Genomic DNA, 17,424 nt, shown 5'->3' with positions numbered 1-17,424 from the left:
GGTGAGGACATGGCTGGACCAGACCACTGGTGAGGACAGTGCTGGACCAGACCACTGATGAGGACAGTGCTGGACCAGACCACTGGTGAGGACATGGCTGGACCAGACCACTCGTGAGGGCATGGCTGGACCAGACCACTGGTGAGGACATGGCTGGACCAGACCACTCGTGAGGGCATGGCTGGACCAGACCACTGGTGAGGACATGGCTGGGCCAGACCACTGGTGAGGACATGGCTGGACCAGACCACTGGTGAGGACATGGCTGGGCCAGACCACTGGTGAGGACATGGCTGGACCAGACCACTGGTGAGGACATGGCTGGACCAGACCACTGGTGAGGACAGTGCTGGACCAGACCACTGGTGAGGGCATGGCTGGACCAGACCACTGGTGAGGACATGGCTGGGCCAGACCACTGGTGAGGACATGGCTGGACCAGACCACTCGTGAGGGCATGGCTGGACCAGACCACTGGTGAGGACATGGCTGGGCCAGACCACTGGTGAGGACATGGCTGGACCAGACCACTGGTGAGGACATGGCTGGGCCAGACCACTGGTGAGGACATGGCTGGACCAGACCACTGGTGAGGACATGGCTGGACCAGACCACTGGTGAGGACATGGCTGGACCAGACCACTGGTGAGGACATGGCTGGGCAAGACCACTGGTGAGGACATGGCTGGACCAGACCACTCGTGAGGGCATGGCTGGACCAGACCACTGGTGAGGACATGGCTGGACCAGACCACTGGTGAGGACATGGCTGGGCCAGACCACTGGTGAGGACATGGCTGGACCAGACCACTGGTGAGGGCATGGCTGGACCAGACCACTGGTGAGGACATGGCTGGGCCAGACCACTGGTGAGGACAGTGCTGGACCAGACCACTGGTGAGGGCATGGCTGGACCAGACCACTGGTGAGGACATGGCTGGACCAGACCACTGGTGAGGGCATGGCTGGACCAGACCACTGGTGAGGACATGGCTGGACCAGACCACTGGTGAGGACAGTGCTGGACCAGACCACTGGTGAGGACATGGCTGGACCAGACCACTGGTGAGGGCATGGCTGGACCAGACCACTGGTGAGGACATGGCTGGGCCAGACCACTGGTGAGGACATGGCTGGACCAGACCACTGGTGAGGGCATGGCTGGACCAGACCACTGGTGAGGACATGGCTGGACCAGACCACTGGTGAGGACATGGCTGGACCAGACCACTGGTGAGGACGGTGCTGGGGCCCTGCAGTATCAAGGCTGCGCTACAGCCAGAAGCAGGGAAATGACGGTCTCCTGTAGAGAGAGAAGTCCCTGGACGAGATTACAAGAACTGGGTAAGGTAGGACACACACACATTATATATATATATATATATATATATATATATATATATATATATATATATATATATATATATATATATATATATATATATATTATACTTTGTCGTTGTCTCCCGCGTTAGCTAGGTAGCGCAAGGAAACAGACGAAAGAATGGCCCAACCCACCCACATACACATGTATGTACATACACGTCCACACACGCACATATACATACCTATACATTTCAGCGTATACATTCATATACATACTCAGTCATATACATATATACACATGTACTCATTCATACTTGCTTCCTTCATCCATTCTCGTCGCCACCCCGCCACACACGAAATGGTACCTGCCCCCCTGCGCGCGCGAGGTAGCGCTAGGAAAAGACAACAAAGGCCACATTCGTTCGCACTCAGTCTCTAGCTGTCATGTATAATGCACCGAAACCACAGTTCCCTTTCCACATCTAGGCACCACAAAACTTTCCATGGTTTACCCCAGACGCTTCACATGCCCTGGTTCAATCCATTAGCAGCACGTCGACCCCGGTATACCACATCGTTCTAATTCATTCTATTCTTTGCACGCCTTTCACCCTCCTGTATGTTCAGGCCCCGATCGCTCAAAATCTTTCTCACTCCAACTTTCCACCTCCAATTTGGTCTCCCACTTCTCCTTGTTCCCTCCACCTCTGACACATATATCCGTCTTGGTCAATCTTTCGTCACTCATTCTCTCCATGGAACCAAACCATTTCAAAACACCCTCTTCTGCTCTCTCAACCACACTCTTTTTATTACCACACATCTCTCTTACCCTTACATTACTTACTCGATCAAACCACCTCACACCACATATTGTTCTCAAACATCTCATTTCCAACACATCCACCCTCGTCCGCACAACTCTATCTATCGCCTACGCCTCACGACCATATAACATTGTTGGAACCACTATTCCTTCAAACATACCCATTTTTGCTTTCCGAGATAATGTTCTCGACTTCCACACATTCTTCAAGGCTCCCAGAACCTTCGCCCCCTTCCCCACCCTGTGACTCACTTCCGCTTCCATGGTTCCATATATATATATATATATATATATATATATATATATATATATATATATATATATATATATATATATATATATATATATATCAACCATCCAAAAGGGTAGGAAGGGCACCTGCTTTGGGTGCGGGCTGACTGTGTGGCTGATACAGTTATACAATCGTGTGACTGCATAAGTGTACGACTGTAACGGCTGCAGACTGATGCGACGAGGATTCGAACCCGGGCTGGCTCGTGCGTGACTCATGGTCAGCAACGTTAGCCACTCCATCTTCTGTTGGTGGTGTAGGTCCCTCCTCCCGCTTCTCTCTCTCTCTCTCTCTCTCTCTCTCTCTCTCTCTCTCTCTCTCTCTCTCTCTCTCTCTCTCTCTCTCTCTCTCTCACACACACACACACACACACACACACACACACACACACACACACACCTCTGCCAGGGAGGTCCCACCGTCTGGGTATCACCAGGGTTTGTGACGGAGGCTGTCATGTTCCCCTCCGTGGCCCCCCCAGGCTGTTGTCTTTCCTCTCCGTCTTCACCCCACACACATGTACTGCTGCTGGCATCAGACACACACACACACACGTTCTCCCACCGTGCACGTGACACTCGACAGCACGTGGCTCACGTGAACCTTCCACTCTCGGCTTCAGATTTCGCAGCGGGCGGCGCTGCGCGCGACAGCCCTCCACCCTGGTCATTAGACAGGTGGTGGAGGAGGTGTGGCAGGTGGAGGTCAGTGCAGGTGGAACCTGACCAGACGTGTGGGCAGCGGGTCTGTTCCCCCGTGTACTGAACGTGCTACATACAGGGGACGGGTCTGTTGCCCCGTGTACTGAACGTGCTACATACAGGGGACGAGTCTGTTCCCCCGTGTACTGAACGTGCTACATACAGGGAACGGGTCTGTTGCCCCGTGTACTGAACGTGCTACATACAGGGGACGGGTCTGTTGCCCCGTGTACTGAACGTGCTACATACAGGGGACGAGTCTGTTCCCCCGTGTACTGAACGTGCTACATACAGGGGACGGGTCTGTTGCCCCGTGTACTGAACGTGCTACATACAGGGGACGAGTCTGTTCCCCCGTGTACTGAACGTGCTACATACAGGGGACGGGTCTGTTGCCCCGTGTACTGAACGTGCTACATACAGGGGACGGGTCTGTTGCCCCGTGTACTGAACGTGCTACATACAGGGGACGAGTCTGTTGCCCCGTGTACTGAACGTGCTACATACAGGGGACGGGTCTGTTGCCCCGTGTACTGAACGTGCTACATACAGGGGACGAGTCTGTTCCCCCGTGTACTGAACGTGCTACATACAGGGGACGGGTCTGTTCCCCCGTGTACTGAACGTGCTACATACAGGGGACGGGTCTGTTGCCCCGTGTACTGAACGTGCTACATACAGGGGACGAGTCTGTTGCCCCGTGTACTGAACGTGCTACATACAGGGGACGGGTCTGTTGCCCCGTGTACTGAACGTGCTACATACAGGGGACGGGTCTGTTGCCCCGTGTACTGAACGTGCTACATACAGGGGACGGGTCTGTTGCCCCGTGTACTGAACGTGCTACATACAGGGGACGGGTCTGTTCCCCCGTGTACTGAACGTGCTACATACAGGGGACGGGTCTGTTCCCCCGTGTACTGAACGTGCTACATACAGGGGACGGGTCTGTTCCCCCGTGTACTGAACGTGCTACATACAGGGGACGGGTCTGTTGCCCCGTGTACTGAACGTGCTACATACAGGGGACGGGTCTGTTGCCCCGTGTACTGAACGTGCTACATACAGGGGACGGGTCTGTTCCCCCGTGTACTGAACGTGCTACATACAGGGGACGGGTCTGTTCTCCCGTGTACTGAACGTCATCTGAACAGGACGTGCAAGAGAACATTGTACTCTGTACAGAGAGAAGTTCTCAAGAAACCCTCCATTTCGCGATCACACTCGAGTGTGGTGGTGGCTGGTGATGGGGGTGATGGGGAAAGTTAAGGAAGGGTTTTAGGAAAAGGAATGAGATGAGAAATGGTATAATGTGGCATTCGAATGACTTCATGATGTCTACCCCTTCCGCTGGGATGTCTTATGGTCCAATGGTAAGTTTAATAGACAGTTGCTACAAGACGAAGTACTGGACGGACGACCAAGGTAGTGGCGCTGATTGGAAAGAAATGGATTGATGTGATGGCGGGTTTTTAACGTACGGGTGAATCTGGTTATGTGTTGAAGCTAGAAAATCATTGGATGAAAATGGGGAATAGCTTTGTGAGGAACAGTCTAGGAGAGAGAACAGAACCCTGGAGAACACCACTGTTGATTGGGAGAGTGTGGTTACCCCATCACCAGTTACGGAATATAACAGAAGATATGAGAGAACATCATACACTTCTGGTTATAACATCCACTGGTGACATCATACACCTATGGTTATAACATCCACTGGTGACATCATACACCTATGGTTATAACATCCACTGGTGACATCATACACTTCTGGTTATATCATCCACTGGTGACATCATACACCTATGGTTATAACATCCACAGGTGACATCATACACCTATGGTTATAACATCCACTGGTGACATCATACACCTATGGTTATAACATCCACTGGTGACATCATACACTTCTGGTTATAACATCCACTGGTGACATCATACACCTATGGTTATAACATCCACTGGTTACATCATACACTTCTGGTTATGACATCCACTGGTGACATCATACACCTATGGTTATAACATCCACTGGTGACATCATACACTTCTGGTTATAACATCCACTGGTGACATCATACACCTATGGTTATAACATCCACTGGTGACATCATACACTTCTGGTTATATCATCCACTGGTGACATCATACACCTATGGTTATAACATCCACTGGTTACATCATACACTTCTGGTTATGACATCCACTGGTGACATCATACACCTATGGTTATAACATCCACTGGTGACATCATACACCTATGGTTATAACATCCACTGGTGACATCATACACTTCTGGTTATAACATCCACTGGTGACATCATACACTTATGGTTATAACATCCACTGGTGACATCATACACCTATGGTTATAACATCCACTGGTGACATCATACGCTTCTGGTTATAACATCCACTGGTGACATCATACACCTATGGTTATAACATCCACTGGTGACATCATACACTTCTGGTTATAACATCCACTGGTGACATCATACACCTATGGTTATAACATCCACTGGTGACATCATACACCTATGGTTATAACATCCACTGGTTACATCATACACTTCTGGTTATAACATCCACTGGTGACATCATACACCTATGGTTATAACATCCACTGGTGACATCATACACCTATGGTTATAACATCCACTGGTGACATCATACGCTTCTGGTTATAACATCCACTGGTGACATCATACACCTATGGTTATAACATCCACTGGTGACATCATACACCTATGGTTATAACATCCACTGGTGACATCATACACTTCTGGTTATAACATCCACTGGTGACATCATACACCTATGGTTATAACATCCACTGGTGACATCATACGCTTCTGGATATAACATGCACTGGTGACATCATACACTTCTGGTTATAACATCCACTGGTGACATCATACACCTATGGTTATAACACCCACTGGTGACATCATACACCTATGGTTATAACATCCACTGGTGACATCATACACCTATGGTTATAACATCCACTGGTGACATCATACACTTCTGGTTATAACATCCACTTGTGACATCATACACTTCTGGTTATAACATGCACTGGTGACATCATACACTTCTGGTTATAACATCCACTGGTTACATCATACACCTATGGTTATAACATCCACTGGTGACATCATACACCTATGGTTATAACATCCACTGGTGACATCATACACTTCTGGTTATATCATCCACTGGTGACATCATACACCTATGGTTATAACATCCACTGGTTACATCATACACTTCTGGTTATAACATCCACTGGTGACATCATACACCTATGGTTATAACATCCACTGGTGACATCATACACCTATGGTTATAACATCCACTGGTGACATCATACACCTATGGTTATAACATCCACTGGTGACATCATACACCTATGGTTATAACATCCACTGGTGACATCATACACCTATGGTTATAACATCCACTGGTGACATCATACACCTATGGTTATAACATCCACTGGTGACATCATACACCTATGGTTATAACATCCACTGGTGACATCATACACCTATGGTTATAACATCCACTGGTGACGTCATACACTTCTGGTTATAACATTCACTGGTGACATCATACACCTATGGTTATAACATTTAAAGTGAAGGACAAATAAGGTTCGTTTTAGCAAAAAAACTTTTATATTAGACAAAGGAAAGATATGCATAAGATCAGGCAAGGTCTCGGGGCTCTGTGAGGACGCGAGCCCCCCTCTTTCCTGACCAGTGGTCGTTTGGGGAGTGAGTCGTTCCAAGATATGGTCATCGCCTGGTAGTTATGTGCAGCGACACACAACTTACCTCCCACACCATATATTCTTAATACCTTCCACAGAGCATCTCTATCAACTCTATCATATGCCTTCTCCAGATCCATAAATGCTACATACAAATCCATTTGCTTTTCTAAGTATTTCTCACATACATTCTTCAAAGCAAACACCTGATCCACACATCCTCTACCACTTCTGACACCACACTGCTCTTCACCATGATGACGTAGTACATTGTGTGAGGATCAGGTGGAGGCGTCCCATGATCTCCAGGATGTTACATATACTTATGAAGTCAATAATTGATATACCTTTCTCAGGCAATCATAGGATTAGAGTGTGTATATTATCAGTGAAGGTGGATGATGGCTCGTAATTGTTTAAGAACGAATTCACAGTCGTCAGTGGGAGCATATTGTCAAAAATGTTACACTGATATATGACCAGAGACATTCGCTGGAACAGTGTTATGTAAACTGTCACACTCACTTCGTTTTGCTCTCCAAAAAAGGTAATTATCCGTAATTATATCATGATGCAAAGTAATTTAGCTCACGCCAGAATGAGATCTATTATCGTTCAATGAATTAACTGTCATTTTTTTTTCTTGGTTAATCACTGGGTTTCCTCGGGCGATGCTTCTGTCTCTGTCTAGCACGTAGCACAGGTTATTGCTGCGAGGCTGGAAGTATGTCCTCGTCTTCCCAGAAAGATTTATCTCTTCTTTCTGTCCATTTTTTCAGGTATGCCTTGTTTGAGGGCATTCAGCACTCACTGCTCGAAAGTAACGTGAATACGTTCGTTAATCACGAAGTGGATTGTTCCTTCAACCAAAAGTGTGGCGACTATGTTAAATCTTTGTCCACATCACCGCAACAGATTTCATTGTACTACCTTTCAGTCGATCTTCCATTCCCGCTACTCTGTAGATTTCCCTCCATCTTCAGTGACTGTAGAATTCCCTCAACCATGACACAGTTTATCGTGTGCCTATCCTCATACTCGTTATGCGCATCGTCTGAAAGCCATTTGCCTCACTAGACTTAATCAGAGCCGTATGGACCAGGTGACGTCCATCCTGGTATTTTGAGGGAGTGTGTTTTTGAACCTTGCGCCTGTGCTTGCTCGTCTATTTCACTTCATTTTAATAACGAATAGTTTTCCTTCTAGGAAACGCATTTGCATTGCCTGCCCTGAAGAAGAATGCTCGTTCTAACCTTTATATAACTACCGTCCTATTGTATTGACTCATAACGTTTCCAAAGGATCCGTCCTGAACTCCCATTTTTCTAAGCATGTTCGATCTCAAGTCGTCTTTTTTCGTCATCAGAATGGTTTTCACAGGGCGAGAGTCTCCAGTGTATCTGATGTCCAGTGGTGCTTTTTGGAAAGCCTCTGAGGAACAGTTATCGAAAGCCTTTGACAAGGTGTGGCATCCAGGTTCCAAATTTCAAAGTTCCTTTCTTTCCAGGTTCCTCTCACACTTTGTTCTTTCTGGTCCAGTAGCGTCCTCTCTGGCCGGTCCATCTCTGTAACTGTTGACGGATCAATCTCTCCCTCTCCCCTAGTGTTCCTCAGGCTTCATCTGTATCAACGATTTCCTCTGTTCAGGAAACAACTGGACGGACTCTTGTGCAGACGACACAACACTGCACACCTCCACTTCCTTCTAAACCGATCCTTCTCCTCTCGTACGGCCTGCGTCTCGTTCCCTCACAACTTCCTCAATAAACTCCGACTTGAGCAGGATTTCCCACCGGGCCAGACCTAACTTCGTTAAGTTCAACGCTTCCACCCCAAAAACCCAATATCTTCTTATTTCACTTTTGAAAATCCCTCAACAATTTTCCCATTTTCTGTGATGGCTCCCTAATTCCATCACTCAGCACCGTAGATATGATCGGCATTATCGTAGGATTTAACCCGCCTTAGAAACCCTACATCACACCAATAGCTGAGTCTGCCTTTAAAGCAGATTGGAAGTCTGGTTCAGATGGCGAAGACTCTTCTTGTGAACAGTTACTCCTGGTATACAAGGAACTGATCCGTTCTCTGTGGAACGTGATGCTGTCACATCGAGGAAGGTTCCAGCTTCACCTGCCTCCTTCACAGAGTAGAATTTGAACAGTTCAACTTGTCATATCTTCTAATCTGACCTCAGAACTTGACCCACTTATCTGACATCATAGAGTGATCTTCTGTTTCTGTAGTTTCAACTTCCGGCCGCTGTCTGCGTGCCCTCGCCCTCAAGCTGGGCCACGTAATACCCAGCCAAGCCACTGCGACACATGATCACTGTTTGGGCTTTGGCAACACAGGAGTGAGCCGTGATGTCTCTCCTCTCCCTGTGACGCGAGGCTCTGGGAGTCTTTGCCATGTCATACCTTCATCCAAAGGCTACGACCTGAATCTTCATAAACGGCAGGTTTTTTCCACTTCCTCCAAAACTATCAAAAATTGTCCTTTTCATTTCCTAAATCCTCTATTTCTTTTTTTTTCCAATTAATTTTTGTCTTCGTTGAGAAACTTTTGTCCATGACTGAAGCCATGGACATAGTACAAATACCTTAAGTGGCCTTCCTGCTCCGCAGCGCTCAGTAAGACAGCCACGTACACCGAGTGGATCTCAGATAAAAAATTGTGGGATGTGTTTATCTCTGTTGTGTGAGTACAGGACAGCTGAAGAGATTATCAATGTTTTCAGTATGGAAGCTGTATATTGAACATGTAGGTTCCTCGTGTCTATAGTGTTATAGAGAAAGTGTTACTCGTACATACCTGGAGAGTGTAGTTTCAGAGGGGGCTTTGTCTGATGGCGCGAAGTTGAGACTGCTTAGCATTCTACAGGTACTGGGATGTCCTTTAAAGTTCGTTTGCCGAAAGATTTTGCGAGATAGTGTTAAGAACAGAGGACTGAGCCTTCGAGGAAAAATTCTTCACTTGGCCTCCTTCTCTGTTCCTTTTTTTGGAAAAGTTAAATTGGAGGGAGGATTCCCCGCCCCCAAGAAACCATCTCTTTCTTGTATTTCAATATCTGAAAAAGGAAACAGAAGGAACCAGGTAAGGAGTGGTTATCCTCCTCAATGGCTCAGGCTAGGGTGTCTGAATGTGTGTGGGCGTAACCAAGATGAAAAGAGAGGAGAGATAGGCAGTGTGTTTGATGAAAGAAACCTGGATATTTTGGCTCTGAGTGAAACAAAGCTCAAAAGTAAAGGGGAAGAATAGTTTTGAAATGTCTGAAGGTAAAATCAGGAGTTAGTGAGAGGACAAGAGCTAAGGTTGGAGTGATGCTACTCCTGAAACAGGAGTCGTGGGAGTGTGTGATAAAGTGTCTGGTAGTAAACTCTAGATTGATGTAGGTAAATCTGAAAGTGGATGGCGAAAGATGGGTGATTACTGGTGCTTATGCACCTGGCTATGAGAAAAAAGATCATAAGAGTTAAGTGTTTTGGGATCTGCTGGGTGAGTGTATCAGAAGTTTTGGTGCACCAGACCAGGCATTAGTGATGGGTGATTTAAATGCAAAGGTGAGTAATGTGGCATTTGAGGATGTAATTGGTCATCATGGAGTATTCAGTGTTATGAGGGGGAAATGGTGAGGTGCTTGTGGAGTTGTGTTCTGAAAAAAGACTGGTGATTGGGAATAACTGGTTTAAAAAGAGATTTATACACAAATATACGTATGTGAGTACGAGAGATGGTCAAAGGGCATTATCAGATTACGAATTGATTGATAGGCGTGTAAAAGAGAAACTTTTGGATGTCAGTGCTGAGAGGGGCAGCTGGTGGGATGTCTGATCACTATCTTGTGGAGGCGAAGGTGAAGATTTGTAGAGGTTTGCGAAAAGAGGAAAGAAAGTCGGGGAGGAGAGAGTGGTGAGAGTAAGTGACCTTGGAAAGGAGACTTACGTGAAGATATACCAGGAGAAATTGAGTGTAGGTGGAAGCAAATGAAGTGAGGGAGTGGGTTAGGAATGGGATGTATTTTGGGAAGCAGCGATGGCATGAGCGAGAGATGCATGTGCCATGCGAAAGGTGGTGGGTGGGCAGATTGGAAAGGGTAGTGAGTGGTGGGGTGAGGAAGTAAAGTTAAGAGTGAAAGGTAAAAGAGAGACGTTTGGGTGGTTCTTACAGTGAAGGAGTGCAAATGATTGGGAGAGGTATAAGAGACAGCGGTAGGAGGTCAAGGGGAAGGTGTAGGGTTGAAAGAAGGCAATTGAGGGTTGGAGTGAGAGAGTATCAGTAATCTTTAGGGAGAATAAAGATATGTTTTGGAAGCAGGTAAGTTATGTGCGAAAGACAGGGGAACAATGGGGGGGTGATGATAACAGGTAGTGACCAAGTGATGAGGAGATGCAGTAACTATTTTGAAGGACTGTTGAATGTGATTGATGATAGAGTGGCAGATGCAGCAAGTTTGGGTCGGGGTGGTGTGCGAAGTGAGAGGGAGGGGGGTCGGAGAGAGTGGTTTGGTGAAGAAAGAAGAGGTAGTGAAAGCCTTGCGTGATATGAAATGCGGTACGGTGGCCGGAGTGGACGGTATTGCAGTTAGATTTAAGAAAGGGTGACTGTGTTGTTGATTGGTTGGTAAAGATATTCATTATATGTATGGATCATGGTTAAGTGCCTGAGGATTGGTAGAATACATGTATAGTGCTATTGTATAAAGGCAAAAGGGATAAAGGTGAGTGATCAAACTACAGAGGCATAAGTTTGTTGAGTATATATGGTAAGTTGTATGGGAGGGTATTGATTAAAGGGTGAAAGCATGTACAGAACATCTGATTGGGGAGGAATAGTGTGGATCAGGTGTTTGTTTTGAAGAATGTGTGTGAGAAATACTTGGAAAAACATATGGACTTGTATGTGGCATTTATGGATCTGGAGAAGACACATGATAGGGTTGATAGAGATGCATTGTGGTAGGTCTTAAGAATGTATGGTGTGGAGATAAGCTGCTAGAGGCAAGAAAAAAAAAAAAAATATCACGTGTATGGCATGTGTGCAAGTAGGAAGAGAGGTTAGTGAATGGTTCTAAGTGAAGATTGGTTATCGTCAGGTGTGTGTGATGTCACAATGTTTGCTTAATTTGTTTAGGGATGAGGTTGTGAGAGAGGTAAATGCAAGAGTCTTAGAGAGAGGGGCGAGTATGCAATCGGTGGGGAATGAGTGGGACTGGAAAGTGAATCAGTTGTGGTTCGCCGATGATACAACACTGGTGGCTGATTAGAGTGAGAAACTGCAGAAATTGGTGAATGAGTTTGGAAGAGTATGTGAAAGGAGACAGTTGAGAGTAAATGTGAATAAGAGCAAGGTTATTAGGTTCAGTAGGGTTGAGGGACAAGTTAGTTGATATGTACATTTGAATGGGGAAAAAATTGGAGGAAGTGAGTGTTTTAGATATCTGGGAGTGATCTTGGCGGCGAATGGAACCATGGAAGCACAAGTGAGTCATAGGTTTTGGGAGGGGGCGAAGGTTCTGGAAGCGTTGAAGAATGTGTGGAAAGAGTGAACGTTATGTCGAAGAGCAAAAATGGTTATGTTTGAAGAAATAGTGGTTCCAATAATGTTATATGGTTGCGAGGCGTGGGCTATAGATAGGGTTGTACGGAGGAGGATGAATGTGTTGGAAATATAATGTTTGAGGACAATATGTGGTGTGAGGTGGTTTGATCGAGTAAGTAATGAAAGGGTAAGAGAGATGTGTGGTAATAAAAAGATTGTGGTTGAGGGAGCAGAAGAGGGTGTATTGAAACGATTGGACATATGGAGAGAATGAGTGTGGAAATATTGACAGAGGATATACGGGTCAGAATTGGAGGGAACAAGGAGAAGCGGGAGACCGAATTGGAGACAGAAGGATAGAGTGAAAAAGATTTTGAGCAATCGGGACCTGAACATGCAGGAGAGTGAAAAACGTACACGGAATAGAGTGAATTGGAAAGATGTGATATACTGGGATCAACGTGTTGTCAGTGGACTGAACCAAGGCATGTGAAGCGTCCGGGGTAAACCATGGAAAGGTCTGTGGGGCCTGGATGTGGATAGGGAGCTGTGGTTTCGGTGTATTACATACAACAGCTCGTGTACGGATGTAAGCGGATGTGGTCTTGCTTCGTCTGTTTCCTGGCGCTGCTTCACTGGCGCAAGGGGCGGCGATCAGATGTGGGGGAGAACAAGAGAAAGTTTATGTTATCCAATTTTTTTCCTTCATGCGTTTTTACTGTTTCTCAGGGAAGGGGGGCTGATTGGCGTCGAGAATAGATGGTGATCAAATATATATATATATATATATATATATATATATATATATATATATTACGTATTCGCCATTTCCTGCGTTAGTGGTGTCGCGTCAGTAAGAGGAAAAAAAAATCCTCACTTGGCCCCCTTTTCTGATCCTTCTTTTGGAAAAGTAAAAACGGGAGGGGAGGATTTCCAGCCCCCCATCCCTTCTCTTATAGTCGCCTTCTACGACACGCAGGGAATACGTGGGGAGTATTCTTTCTCCCCTATCCCCAGGGATAATATATATATATATATATATATATATATATATATATATATATATATATATATATATATATATATATATATATATATATATATATAGATAGATAGATTGATAGATAGATAGATAGATAGATAGATAGATAGATAGATAGAGAGAGAGAGAGAGAGAGAGAGAGAGAGAGAGAGAGAGAGAGAGAGAGAGAGAGAGAGAGAGAGCCACAATCCCTGGTGAGAACACGAGGAACTTCGTGTGGTAAGAGCTCTGCTGCCAACACACACTTCCCTCCCCTGGCGGGCAGAGTATGGGCGTGAGGACCCACGCTGCTGTAGAGGATTAACAGACGCGCCTCGGATGGGATCCCTCTCTTTGAGCCCAGATTAGGATCCAATTGTTTCACTAATGGGATTACAAGCCACGGTAGAAGGCTCTTTTATTATCTGCTGTGAAGAGACGCACGTTGTCACCAGGGGGTGTTGAGGGGCAGGTCATCATCAGACGGAAGGCTGGGCTACACCTGGCGTGGTGTCATCTATCATCAGCAGAATCATTCCCAATCGATTCTACATTTTCCTAGTTGTTTCTACGTGTTTTGCTGAGGTTACACACTCTCCCTGGGTCTTGTGCAGCTCCCTGAGAGCTGGCTGGTAGCTTGCCTTCGCCATCAAGTGCCCCCAGGCAGCAGGCATCGAAGCAGTGTGTCCCATTAAACTGCGTCTACTAGACCTGACCTTTATATAACCTTTTTTCCACCTCTTCAGAAACACTAAGATGACTTTCACCACTTTTTTTTCTTTTCCTTTTTCATGTTACGTTACTCGGCATGTGAAGCAAGGCGTCCGATGTAGCGGCGGCTTTACGTGTTACTGCAACGTGAGAAGGTACGTGAAAGGTGATGGTAAAGTCGTGAAGATTCACAGAACCGGGAACAGATGAACTGCTTGTTAAGGGGATAGACGTAAACCTGATTACGTCACGTCTGCACAGTGGTCAGTAATATTTGCCGAACCCATATGCACAGCTGGAGGTGAAAGAAAACGAGGTGTGTAGAGAAGAGGATGAAGCGGACGTGAAAGAAGTGGAGGAATGCAGTGCTTGATCGCCAGTTTGTGGGTGAATGGGGCTACCTGTTAGAGGTGTTAAGTTTGATGATACAGAGAATGAAGAATGTTGGAGATATGACAGAATCCGTGGAGTGTTGGAGACATGACAGAACCCCTGAAGTGTTGGAGATATGACGGCGCTGGAGTGTTGGAGACATGACAGAGCGGCTGGAGTGTTGGAGACATGACAGAACCCCTGGAGTGTTGGAGTCATGACAGAACCCATGGAGTGTTGGAGACATGACAGAACCGCTGGAGTGTTGGAGACATAACAGAACCCCTGGAGTGTTGGAGACATGACAGAACCGCTGGACTGTTGGAGACATGAAAGAACCGCTGGAGTGTTGGAGACATGACAGAGTCCCTGGAGGGTTGGACACATGACAGAACCCCTGAAGTGTTTGAGATATGACGGCGCTGGAGTGTTGGAGACATGACAGAACCCCTGGAGTGTTGGAGACATAACAGAACCGCTGGAGTGTTGGAGACATGACAGAACCCATGGAGTGTTGGAGACATGACAGAACCGCTGGAGTGTTGGAGACATAACAGAACCCCTGGAGTGTTGGAGACATGACAGAACCGCTGGACTGTTGGAGACATGAAAGAACCGCTGGAGTGTTGGAGACATGACAGAGTCCCTGGAGTGTTGGACACATGACAGAACCCCTGAAGTGTTTGAGATATGACGGCGCTGGAGTGTTGGAGACATGACAGAACCCCTGGAGTGTTGGAGACATAACAGAACCGCTGGAGTGTTGGAGACATGACAGAACCCATGGAGTGTTGGAGACATGACAGAACCGCTGGAGTGTTGGAGACATAACAGAACCCCTGGAGTGTTGGAGACATGACAGAACCGCTGGACTGTTGGAGACATGAAAGAACCGCTGGAGTGTTGGAGACATGACAGAGTCCCTGGAGTGTTGGACACATGACAGAACCCCTGAAGTGTTTGAGATATGACGGCGCTGGAGTGTTGGAGACATGACAGAACCCCTGGAGTGTTGGAGACATAACAGAACCGCTGGAGTGTTGGAGACATGACAGAACCCATGGAGTGTTGGAGACATGACAGAACCGCTGGAGTGTTGGAGACATAACAGAACCCCTGGAGTGTTGGAGACATGACAGAACCGCTGGACTGTTGGAGACATGAAAGAACCGCTGGAGTGTTGGAGACATGACAGAGTCCCTGGAGTGTTGGACACATGACAGAACCCCTGAAGTGTTTGAGATATGACGGCGCTGGAGTGTTGGAGACATGACAGAACCCCTGGAGTGTTGGAGACATAACAGAACCGCTGGAGTGTTGGAGACATGACAGAACCCATGGAGTGTTGGAGACATGACAGAACCGCTGGAGTGTTGGAGACATAACAGAACCCCTGGAGTGTTGGAGACATGACAGAACCGCTGGACTGTTGGAGACATGAAAGAACCGCTGGAGTGTTGGAGACATGACAGAGTCCCTGGAGTGTTGGACACATGACAGAACCCCTGAAGTGTTTGAGATATGACGGCGCTGGAGTGTTGGAGACATGACAGAACCCCTGGAGTGTTGGAGACATAACAGAACCGCTGGAGTGTTGGAGACATAACAGAACCCCTGGAGTGTTGGAGACATGAAAAAACCGCTGGAGTGTTGGAGACATGAAAGAACCGCTGGAGTGTTGGAGACATGACAGAGTCCCTGGAGTGTTGGAGACATGACAGAATCCGTGGAGTGTTGGAGATGTGACAGAACCGCTGGAGTGTTGGAGACATGGCAGAACCGCTGGAGTGTTGGAGATATGACGGAACCGCTGGAGTGTTGGAGACATGACGGAACCGCTAGAGTGCTGGAGACGTGACAGAATCCGTGGAGTGTTGGAGACATGACAGAACCCCTGGAGTGTTGGAGACATGACAGTGTCCCTGGAGTGTTGGAGGCATGACAGAATCCGTGGAGTGTTGGAGACGTGACAGAACCGCTGGAGTGTTGGAGACATGGCAGAACCGCTGGAGTGTTGGAGACATGACGGAACCGCTGGAGTGTTGGAGACATGACGGAACCCCTGGAGTGTTGGAGATGTGACAGAACCGCTGGAGTGTTGGAGACATGACAGAACCGTTGGAGTGTTGGAGACATGACAGAACCCCTGGAGTGTTGGAGACATGACGGAACAGCTGGAGTGTTGGAGACGTGACAGAACGGCTTGAGTGTTGGAGACATGACAGAACCGCCTGAGTGTTGGAGACGTGACGGAACCGCCGGAGAGTTTGAGACATGACAGAACCCTTGGAGTGTTGGAGACATGACAGAACCGCTGGAGTGTTGGAGACATGACGGAAGCGCTGGAGTGTTGGAGACATGACAGAACCCCTGGAGTGTTGGAGACATGACAGAACCGCTGGAGTGTTGGAGACATGACGGAACCGCTGGAATGTTGGAGATATGGCGGAACCGCTGGAGTGTTGGAAACATGACGGAACCGCTGGAGTGTTGGAGACATGACGGAACCGCTGGAGTGTTGTATGACAGAACAGCTGGAGTGTTGGAGACATGACGGAACCACTGGAGTGTTGGAGACATGACGGAACCGCTGGAGTGTTTGAGACATGACAGAACCGCTGGGGTGTTGGAGACATGATAGAATCCGTGGAGTGTTGGAGACATGACAGAACCACTGGAGTGTTGGAGACATGACGGAACCGCTGGAGTGTTGGAGACATGACGGAACCGCTGGATTGTTGGAGACATGACGGAACCGCCTGAGTGTTGGAGACATGATAGAATCCCTGGAGTGTTGGAGACATGACAGAACCACTGGAGTGTTGGAGACATGACGGAACCGCTGGAGTGTTGGAG

This window comes from Panulirus ornatus, chromosome 9, assembly GCF_036320965.1.
Source record: "Panulirus ornatus isolate Po-2019 chromosome 9, ASM3632096v1, whole genome shotgun sequence".
NCBI lineage: Eukaryota > Metazoa > Arthropoda > Malacostraca > Decapoda > Palinuridae > Panulirus > Panulirus ornatus.
Note: the sequence above shows the minus strand (reverse complement) of the source record.